The 10,824-nt window shown below is 37.0% G+C and overlaps 1 non-coding gene across 1 annotated transcript; it reads right to left on the reverse strand.

Moving 5' to 3' along the window:
• Positions 1–7,480: 7,480 nt before the first annotated feature.
• LOC138813104 (U6 spliceosomal RNA) lies at positions 7,481–7,585 on the reverse strand. Its single transcript, XR_011367728.1, has one exon. It is a non-coding gene; the product is annotated as a U6 spliceosomal RNA (small nuclear RNA).
• Between the last annotated feature and the right edge of the window lie 3,239 nt (positions 7,586–10,824).

A 10,824-nucleotide genomic window follows, 5' to 3' on the forward strand; every position in this document is an offset into this window, starting at 1 on the left:
CCATGCAGAAACTCTGCAATTTCATGCTATCCCATTTGTCCAACCTTTCTTTGATGTGTTGTGTTTCTCAGTCTCTATTAAGAAAATTTCGGCCTGTGCCAAGGAGTCCTAGGGTGTCTCCTATTCAGAATCAACTCTATTTGTTGATTCTATTTTTTTTTGGATTCTAATTCATTTAATTCTGATTTAATTTTAAATATTTATTTTTGTCTTCTGGATTGGGGTTTATCTTGCTTGTGTTTTTCAAGGAGGCTCAGCTGTCTCATTAAATTGTTAGTTTCAGATCTCTCCAATTTGTTGATGTAGGAATTCAGAGCTATAAACTTGCCTCTGAGTATTGCCTTTGCTGTATCCCAGAGGAGCTGGTAGTTTGTGTGCTCATTTTTGTTGAATATCATGAACACTTGAATTTCCTTTCTAATCTCTTGCATGACCCACTCCTGGTTCATCAGTGTGTTGTTCAGCCTCCATGTGTTACAGGACTTTCTTTGTTGGCTTTTGGTGTTGAATTCTAATTTAATACTCTTATGGTCTGAGAGAATGCAAGGTATGACTTCAATGTTTCTAAATTTGCACAATTTTGCTTTGTGGCCTAAAATGTGGTCTATTTTGGAAAATATTCCATATGCTGGTGTATTCTGATGCTGCTGGGTGAAATATTCGGTAGACGTCTCTTAAATCTAGTTGATATATGCAGTTATTTTTGTCTGTGGTGTCTCTGTTGATTTTTTGCTGAGTTTATCTATCTAGTGGGGATATTGGTGTGTTAAAGTCCCCAACAATTAATGTCTTTGGATCTATTTGAGATTTGAGAGAAAGTAGTGTTTCCTGGATAAATTTGGGTACTCTGTTTTTTGATGAATACATATTTAGAATTGTAATATCTTCCTGAAGGAGAGATCCCTTAATTAGTACATAGCGACCTACTTTACCTCTTCTAACTAATTTTAATGTGATGTCTATTTTATCTGATATTAGTATTGCAACTCCTTCCTGTTTATGGGGGGCTGTTTGCTTGGTAGATTTTGTTACAGCCTTTCACATTCAAAATGTGTTTGTTTTTATGGGCAAGATGTGACTCCTGAAGGCAACAGATAGAAGGATGTTGATTTTTACTCCAACTATACAGTCTATGTTGCTTAATTGCAGAGTTAAGCCCGTTAATGTTAAGAGATAGGACTAAGAGGTATTTGGGAGTGCCTACCATTTTATCCACCTTCTTGGGAGTTGGGGCACCTGGGTTCTTCCTATGGTTCTTGGATTCTCAGTTTGGGTGTGGTTTCTTGGACTGTACTGTGGTCTTGTTCGTTTTCTATGTTTAGGACATCTTTCAGTATCTTTTGTAGGGCTGCTTTGGTGGAGATATAATATTTCCATTTTTCTTTGCTATGGAATGTTTTTATTTGACCTGAAGTTATGAAGGAGAGTTTAGCTAGGTAAAGTATTCTTGGTTGATTGTTGTTTGTCTTTAGTGCATGTCATACATCATGCCAGGATCTTCTTGCTTTGATTGTCCCTGCTGAGAAATCTGAGGGGATTCTAATTGGTTTCCCTTTATAGGTGATTTATCTTTTCTCCTTCGCTGCATTAAGGATCCTTTCCTTGGTCTGAGTTTATCCTTTGCGGATTATAATGTGATGGTAGGATGTCTTGTTCTGGTCTGTTCTATTTGGAGTTCTAAAAGCTTCTTGTATCTGAATAGGCCTATCTTTTTGTATGTTTGGGAAGTTCTCTGCTAGGATCCTGTTAAACAAATTTCCTAGACCATTAACTTCTGTCTCTAGGTGTTCCTCTACACACATTATCCTCACATTAAGCCTTCTGATGATATCTTCCAAGTGTTGAATAGATCTATCTTATTTATTGGACTTGTCTTGGATGGTTGTATGTTCTTTCTCTATAATATGTAGGTTGTCTTAAATCCACGAGTTTCGATCTTCTGCATGGTCTGACATACTGCCAAGACTTTCTACTTTGTTATTTTTTTTTTCCCTTCTAATTGATGGGCTTTGATGGCTTCAAATTCTTTGTTGGAACTTTGTTCTAGATCTTGTGCGAACTTCTTTACTTCCTTAATTTGGTGTTCCATGTTTATTCTCAAATCACTTAGTTGATTTGTTATCGTTTCCTTGGACTCTCATTCCTTCTGATTGGCTCCAGTGAGCATTACCTTCCCAGTCTCCCTGATTTCTTTTTTTTTGGGGGGGGGGGATCAGGTCATGGGGCCTGAACTCTGGGCCTGAGCACTGTCCCTCAGCTCTTTAGGTCAAGGCTAGCACTCTACCACTTGAGCCACAGTGCCTCTTCTGGCGTTTTTTCTTTTTGCTTATGTGGTGCTCAGGAATTGAACCCAGGCCCTCATGCATGCAAGGCAAGCACTCTACCACTGAGTCCCCTTACCAGCCCATGTCTCCCTGATTTCTTTCAGCTCTCTGTTTTTGTATTCCATTAATGCCTCCATTGATATTTGTCTATTCTCAGCCCTATCTCTCAGTTCCTGTATTTCTCATTGATTAGCATCCTCACGTTCATGCATTTCCTGTAGTTTTCTTTGAGTGTTCTCAGCTTGTTCACGCCATTGCTGACTTGCTCGTTGTCTGTTCTCAGCCAGCTCACATAATTGCTATCTTTCTCTTTGACTGATCTGAACCTGCTCACACAATTCCTTTATTTCTCTTTCAATGTTCTCAATCTGCTCAGGAAATTCCTGTATCAATCTTTGAGTAGCTTCCTCATGCTCATGAGACTCCTGTATTGATCTTTGGTTTGCCTCCTCTGTCTCCCACTCACACTGAGACCTTTGCATGTTTTCACTCTTTTCATTTACGCCTTTTACCTGTAGTGTTTGTAGAGCTTTTTGGGAACTCTCCTCTGGATTGTTCATTATCTGTTCTGTCCCCTGATTGTCATGAGTGGGAGTTGAGATCTCCAGGATTGCCATTTTTTCTTGTGTTTTTCCAGCTTGTTCTGCCCATTTGGGATGAGAATAACACCAGTTTTGTGTTAGAACACTATTTTAAGGTAACTATCAAACAAAGTCTGTAGTTGCACAGTCAAAAGTCTGCAGATACAATCTTGTTCAAGAGATACAATCTATTGAACATTGAACAACTATGTCTTAATGGCCTAAGAACAGCAAAGGACAATTTGGCAACCAGAAATTATTAGGTTTATGGAAAATGTGGAGAAAAATAGCATTAGAGGGATGTGGGAAGGTGAGGGAGAGTGGAATTAACAATGTCCTCATATCAAAGAGGGAAATGGATTGGAGAGAATGATAGCAGAGAGAGGAAAAAAGGAAAAAAGAAAAAGAAAGAAAAAAAAGAAAAAAAGAAGAAAAAGAGAAAAGAGAGAAGAAAAAATGGAAAAACAAAATTTAAAAAGTAAAACCCTTAAAAACTGCAGTGATAGTATTCAGAGAACAATGAGGACAGGATGAGAGGAGGGGAGGGATAGAAAGGAGACATGAACAACTAGAAAAATAAAAATGTTTAAAATACTATATGGGTATAAAGAGGTAATACTGCTGTTAAAGAATTTAAGTCTAAGAGGTTTTGAATTGAGTAATAAATTTCTGGATTAAGTGTATACACAATGGACGATAAGATCTAATAATCGGCGACGCGTATATTTGAGGGTGAGCAGAACAGCAATTAAGTCATGCAGAAAAGAATGAAAGAGAAGAAGTGAAAATAATGAGAAAAGAAAGAAAAAGAAAGGAATCAAAACGTCAGTATAGAAAAAAAAGATATAAAACAACAATTTAAAAATATTAAAATTTAAAAAAATTAAAAGTAAGGTTCAAAAGAAGAAAGGTCTTTGATTTTTTTGGGGGTGGGGGTTGGGAAGATTCTGTATCTCCCTTGTGTCCATAACTAGTCTCTTGGTGGAGTCTCTGGTCTGCTTGTGGTGTTTGGTTTTCCTGCGGCTTGATCAAGTTACTTAAGTCAGTTTGTTTGGGCAAGCTGAAAAGTGCTCTGCTTTACCCAGGATTTTGTGATCCTCCTCCAAGGCTAGTTCAGTGGGAGAGGGATCTGTTTTGAGTATCGCAGAAGCGGGAGATGGCTGTGCCCTCTAGTTTGGAGATGATGACATAAGGCTAGGTTCTGGGTTGAGTTGAGGCCTTTCAGCAAACAGTAGTTCTTCCCTGAGGGTCTAGCTTCTGAGACATTCTCAGAGTCCAGCCTCGAGCCTTTCTCAGGATTATGTTTACTGAATTTCAATTGATTATCTAGGCTGCTGTAGGGAGGGGCAGCCTCTGGCTCTGTTTACCCAATGAAGAAAGCCACTCCTGGGGGCAGAATTTCCTCTGCCTGGGGTGGGTGACTATTTCCTGGGAGGGGTTGAGCCTGGTAGGTCTGGGCAGGTTCCTCTGACCTGCTAAATGACTGTCTTGTTATCTCTCAAGGCCTAAGTTGGAGCTGGAAGCTCATCCAGGCCTTTGTCTGTATCAAGATGGAGATTTGTGTTGAGAAAATTGTAATTAAAGGCAGTAAGTGCATAGCCTAAAGACACAGTGAGGAAGGAAATGAGTCAAAGTTTCCAAAAGCCTTTCAGCAATACAAAAATGGTAGGTAAAATCTCTCCATTCTCTTATACTCTCAATTCAATATTCATATTGTCCAATAACTAATAACATAACAATTATGACCGTGGTAATTGCTTTTTGTCACATTTTGTCTTCAACACAGACTGTGTTGGTGACATTGGATTATCATGCACAAACTGAGATTATAAATTGAGGTCCAAAGAGAGCCAATTTTCTTCTGTTCCACGGTTCTAGTATCCTTTTTAAAAAGTATTAAACTTTCACCTGTTGCAACAATGAGAAGTACAAAATGTCATGTCAAAACCAGCTTTACAATGTCGGTGTGGGGGGGGGAGGGGGGTATAATTGGGTGGGGGGAGGGGGGTAAAATTGGGTGGGGGGAGGGGGAAGGCGGGGAAGGGAAGTGAAGGGTAAACAAAGGAGGAGGCTGCAATGCTTGGTAAGAAATGTATGCATTATCCTGCCCATGTAATTGTAGCCCCCCTGTACAGTATGTTCTCAAATAAAATAAAATACAATAAAAAAAATAAAAATAAAAAGTATTAAACTTTTAAATACCATCAGTTATTGTCTTGTAAGAATCTCAAAACGAAATAAATTCACATATTATCACTCCAAAATGCTTTAAAAGTAGGAAATGATAAAAGAGGACTCCGTGAAGTACAGTTTCTTCTACTTTTAAAATTATTCTTAAAGCCGTGTGCTGGTTGGACACACCTGTAATCCTGTCCACTCGGCATATCTACTTAGGAGCTTGAGATCTGTGGATAAGTGTTGCAAGCCAATCAGGGCAAAAAAAAAAAACAAACCCATAAGATTATTTTTCAAAAATTTAAATGAACTAGAAAAGGGCCAGAAATGGAGATGTAGCTAATATATTAGCTGACCAATCTAGAGAGAAAAGGCCTAGCGAGTCCTTGAAGCCCTTAGTTCAAACTCTGCGCACGCCAACAATCAGGTATGCACACGCACAAGCATGCATGTGCACACACACACACACACACACACACATTCAAAATATCTTCATGTCAGTGTATTGCATTAATTTCTTTGTTAACGATATTATATAGGTAAAATAATAGAAGTAAACTCTTCCATCTCAGAACATTTTTAAACTTTTTTTATTGTAAGAATACTGTACAGAGGGGTTACAGTTACATGTGCAAGGTAATGAATACATTTCCTACCAAGCATTGTTACCTCCCCTTTATTTTTCCCCCACCATCCCTTCCCTTCCACCTTCACAAGTACATTCCTCACCACCCCCCATCCCAACCCCGCCTAAATTGTAAAGTTCGTTTTTCAACATAGTGTCTTGTGCATCTCATTGTTACAATGGGTCAACCTGTATCTCTATTTAAGCATTTTGTTTTTTTCCCTTTCCCTCCCCAAATTAGAGAAGTGTATATACAATACGCAGGCACAACGACATCAAATACAGTGAAAACAGGGGTTATGTTGTGTGGGAGGACCATATAAAAAATAAAAAAATCACATTGTACGTTATAATTACATTAGAAACAATAGCAAGAAAGAAAAAGAAAACCGTGTTCCTATCTTGGGTTTCATTTAGCTTAACATCATCTTATATAGTCATATGCACATAGTTTTTTTTTATCATTTCTGCTTATCCCAGACATATATTTACTTAATGCAAATAAGGGATACCATGGGACCTATGATTCTTTGGACTTGGCATATTTCAGATAATATAATTTTTTCCAAGTTTTTCCATTTTGTAACAAATTGGGTGATGGCATTCATTCTGATGGACGATAGAATTCCCATACACAAACACACACACACACACACACACACACACACACACACACACACACACCATTTTCTTGATGCATTTATCTACTGAGGGGCATCGAGGTTGGTTCTATATCTTAGCTATGGTAAATAATGCTGCAATAAACATAGTTGTGCTAGTAGTTTTAATTTCGTCTTGTTTGTTTGTGATCATTTGGGTGAACGCCCAAAAGTGGGATTGCTGGGTCATAGGGGAGCCCTATGTGGAATCTTTTTTTTGTGTGAAAATATTGTACAGAGGGGTTACAATTACATGGGCAAGATAATGAGTACATTTCTTGTCAAGCATTGTGGCCTCCTCCTTTGTTTTCCCCTTCCCCCTCTCCCCCCAAACAATCCTCCCCGCTCCCCCACTCGCACCAAAGTTGTAAAGTTCATTTTCGACATAACGACTTGTGCATCTCATTGTTGCAATGAGTCCACCTGTATCCCTATTTAAACGATTAGTTTTTCCCCTTTCCCTCCACAAATTATACCTACATCAAATACAGTGAAAGCAGGATTTATACTGTTGGGGAGGGACATACAAAACAACAAAGAAATAATTTTATAAATGTGTTAGAAACAATCTCATGAAAGAAAAAAAAAAACATTTGAATACATACCATAGGGTTCATTTTCCTAACATCAACTTATCTGAACTTTTCTCCTTGACTCAGACATATACTAGATATTGCAAATAAGAAAAACATGGGACCTATGTTTCTTTGGGCCTGGCTTATTTCGCATAATACAATTTTTTCCAAGTCTTTCCATTTCCTAACAAATTGGGCAATGTCATTCTTTCTGATGGAGGCATAGAATTCCATTGTGTATATATACCACATTTTCTTGATCCATTCATCTACTGAGGGACATCTGGGTTGGTTCCATACCTTAGCTAAAGTAAATAGTGCTGCGATACACATGGTCGTGCTGGTAGCTTTAGTGTGGTCTTGTTTGTAAACATGTGTGTAAATGCTCCCAAAAGTGGGATTGCTGGGTCATAGGGAAGCTCTATGTGGAGTCTTTTGAGGAACCTCCATACTACTTTCCAAAGTGGTTGAACAAGTTTACACTCCCACCAAGAGTGCAGTAGGGTTCCCTTCTGGCCACATCCCCTCCAGCATCTGTTGTATAAATATAGACTGCTTCAGAATTTGCTTGTCATCCTTGCGCAGGGGCCATGCTAATCTTCTGCATATTGTTCAATTTTAGAGTATGTGCTACCAAATTGTACACAGAACATTTTTTATATATAAGGTGGAATTGATTTTCTTAAACTAGATAATTCAACAAAAAGTAAGTTCTAAAGTATTATCGTGAAATTTTAGAACCATATATTTCTTACATAACCACACATTTAAGAATAAAGTCAAGATTGATATGTCAAAAACATAATAATTCTGGATATTTGTTGTTCAAGAGATGTGTAGCAAGAGGAATTCAGTTATTCTATACAAGCCCCCTGTCATAATGAACACAGCAGCAAGTGTTAAGGTTTGTTAAAAGTTTTAATGTTTTGGGCTGGGAAGGTGGATCAATGGTAGAGCACTTGCCTTGCTTGCATGAGACCCTGGGTTCTATTCCTCAGCACCACATAAGCAGAAAAAATAGACGGACATGGTGCTGTTGTGGCTCAAGTGGTAGAGTGCAAGCCTTGAGCTGAAGAGCTGAGGGATAGTACCCAGGCCCAGAGTTCAGGACTCACGACTGGACCTCCCTCCAAAAAATTTAATGTTTTAAATATGTTTAATTTTGGGAATTTGCTTATATATGCCAAAATTAAGACTTTTTGTCAGGTCATAAAACTTTTCCATAAAGTATTTAAGATTTATGGTAGCAGATATATACTACTAAGTATCTCCATTTCAGAGTTTATAGAAAGGATACTAATGAGAAGTTGCAAAGACTTTGTGTAAAGAAACAGAGCAAGAGTTAATACTTTTACTACAAAGTTTCTGTTAAAACTTTAGGGCTTCCTTTCTTTATATTTTAGTGAGGAACAAATGATGATATAAGCCATATATAAATTATGAGATGAGACATAAATAGTAATCTTAGAGGGTAACTTTAAAGACTTCTCATAGCCTATAAAACTCTTGTTGAACATCATAATTTTAGCCAGTTTTAAATGTACAGAAATATGAGAAATAGTAAAATCTAATATGCAGTACACTTGAAATACTGGAAACACTGGGATTTGGTTTTTATTTTATTAATCATTAATATTTAATTATTGCTTTCCTTTATTTGTAGCATTGTTTTCCTTGTTATAATATAATACAAATTTTTGTAAGTTGTCATTACGAGGTACTTTGAGAATGTTACTGGGATGGCAAAACCATTTTTTACAGGTGCATGTGAATTTACAAAGAGCAAAATTAATGCAATATTGATTAAAAATTTTCTCAAGTAGCGTCTGAATCAGGAGTGTTGATAAATGTCCACACCGAAAATCTTAGCCCTATGCTGAATCAGTGGTATTACAGAGTTGAGGCCACAAAAGTGAAGAATGTGTTTTGCTTAGTTTTTTGTTTTTGTTTTTGTTGTTTGTGGCGCTTGAACTCTGGTTCCTGGATTCTGTCCCTCATCTCTTCAGCTCATAGTTAGTGCTACCACTTGAGCCACAGCACCTCTTCTGTCTTTTTCTCCTTATGTGATGCTGAGGAATCAAACCCAGGACCTCATGCATGCGAGACAAGCACTCTACCCCTGAGCCACCGACCCAGCACCTGAGAGACTGTATTTAAAAAAAATCATCCAAACAACATTTGCTTTCTGCTTTGGGTTATATAATGAACTATATGAATATCTTTTTATATTTTTATGTATTGTCATACTTCTAAATTTATACTAACTTCAGCCACTTTGTCCTTTTAAAAGTCATGAAATATCTCTGAGTGTTTGCTTCTGTGAAGATTGTTTTTGCATTTATAATTTCTTCTGAGTAATCTTTATTTTTATCAAAATCACTTTATATTTTATGTTGATGGGTTATCATATATCAAATATCTTCAAATGTACCTGTAGAGTTTAAAAATAGCAGTATGAATATTCTCATACATTTCTTGTTCATCTGTTATGCACTTTAATAATTATGACATTTCTCTCTCTCTCTCTTTCACTCTCTCTCATTCCTTCTCTTCTTCTTTCATGCTCCATGTCTGCTTCTTAGAATATCTGCTGGTCTACTATTATCCTTCAGGATCCACTGGTTTTGTGGAAATATGATAGGTACCATCAGTTACTCTTGCTTTCTTTAAGAGTTATAACAGTGCCGTGAAATTATTCTTTGCCATTCTAAATGGCAAAACAACAGATCCAGGAATTCTTTTTCACTTTTAGTACTATTATAAATTTTATCTCATAGGAATCATTGGGACGGATAAGATACTTTAACCTGTGACCTAAAAGTTCATTTTCTTTTACAAACATCCTTTTTCTTTTATTATCTGTAAGTAACAAAAACAAAGCTATCCTATGGAAAGTAGGCTGACGTTGTTCACAGGGATGAAAATAAGGTAATGAGGGAAGTGAGCACAGATCCTCAGAGCAGTTTATCATGTACATTTTGTGAGAATGACAATGTGCTGTAAACTCTAGATTAAATCAATCACTGAACACCTGATATATATGTATATATATATGAACATATATTTGTATATGTACATTTATTTATATATGCATATATGTGTGCAATTGCCCTTATATATGTACACATGTATGTTATACACACAAATACACACATACATATACACATGTATACATGCACACATGAGAAAGACACATAGATACAGCCAACACAAGTTTCAGTACCTGCTGAATATGCATTAGACTGAATGCTTGGAACCAATTAGGTTGAAGATGTATTTGTCTCTAAGAGTTCTTTTAACGCTCCTACTATCTCTTAAAACTGGTAGGTTTTGACAGATTCGACTTGCAAAATGCAGTACATGTGACAGCAAATCACTCAGAAATCTCAGTAAGTAAAGTTCATATGGTGTCTCCTTGCTCTCCATGGAATGCTTGCTCTTGTATACACTCTCAACAACCAAAACAGCAGGAGAATAACTTGGTAAAGAATAAAGTTATAAGGCTTTAAATGGCATCCTTCCTTGAGTTCTTTTCCAACAGCCAGCATCAATTCCTAAGCAGATGAGTGAGTCCTCAGAAGACTGGAGCTCAGGTCAATATTTAACCAACCTATGTGAAAAGTCCTATGAGAGAAATGTTGACTGAGCTGTTGCTGATTTCCTGGCAAGAAAATTAGAAAAAAAGAAAGTATTTTAACGTATTAAAATTTGAGAATAATTGGTAACTAGTCAATAAATGTGTAGAACACAATTATACCACCTGATGTATAAAATGGCAGGAACTCCCAAATACCTCTCAGTCTTATCTCTCAACATTAACGGACTTAACTCTCCAATTAAGCAACATAGACTGTCTAGTTGGATTAAAAAGCAAGATCCATCTAT

This window comes from Dipodomys merriami, unplaced genomic scaffold (genome assembly GCF_024711535.1).
Source record: "Dipodomys merriami isolate MVZ:Mamm:240054 unplaced genomic scaffold, mDipMer1.0.p SCAF_584, whole genome shotgun sequence".
NCBI classification, from domain to species: Eukaryota; Metazoa; Chordata; class Mammalia; order Rodentia; family Heteromyidae; genus Dipodomys; species Dipodomys merriami.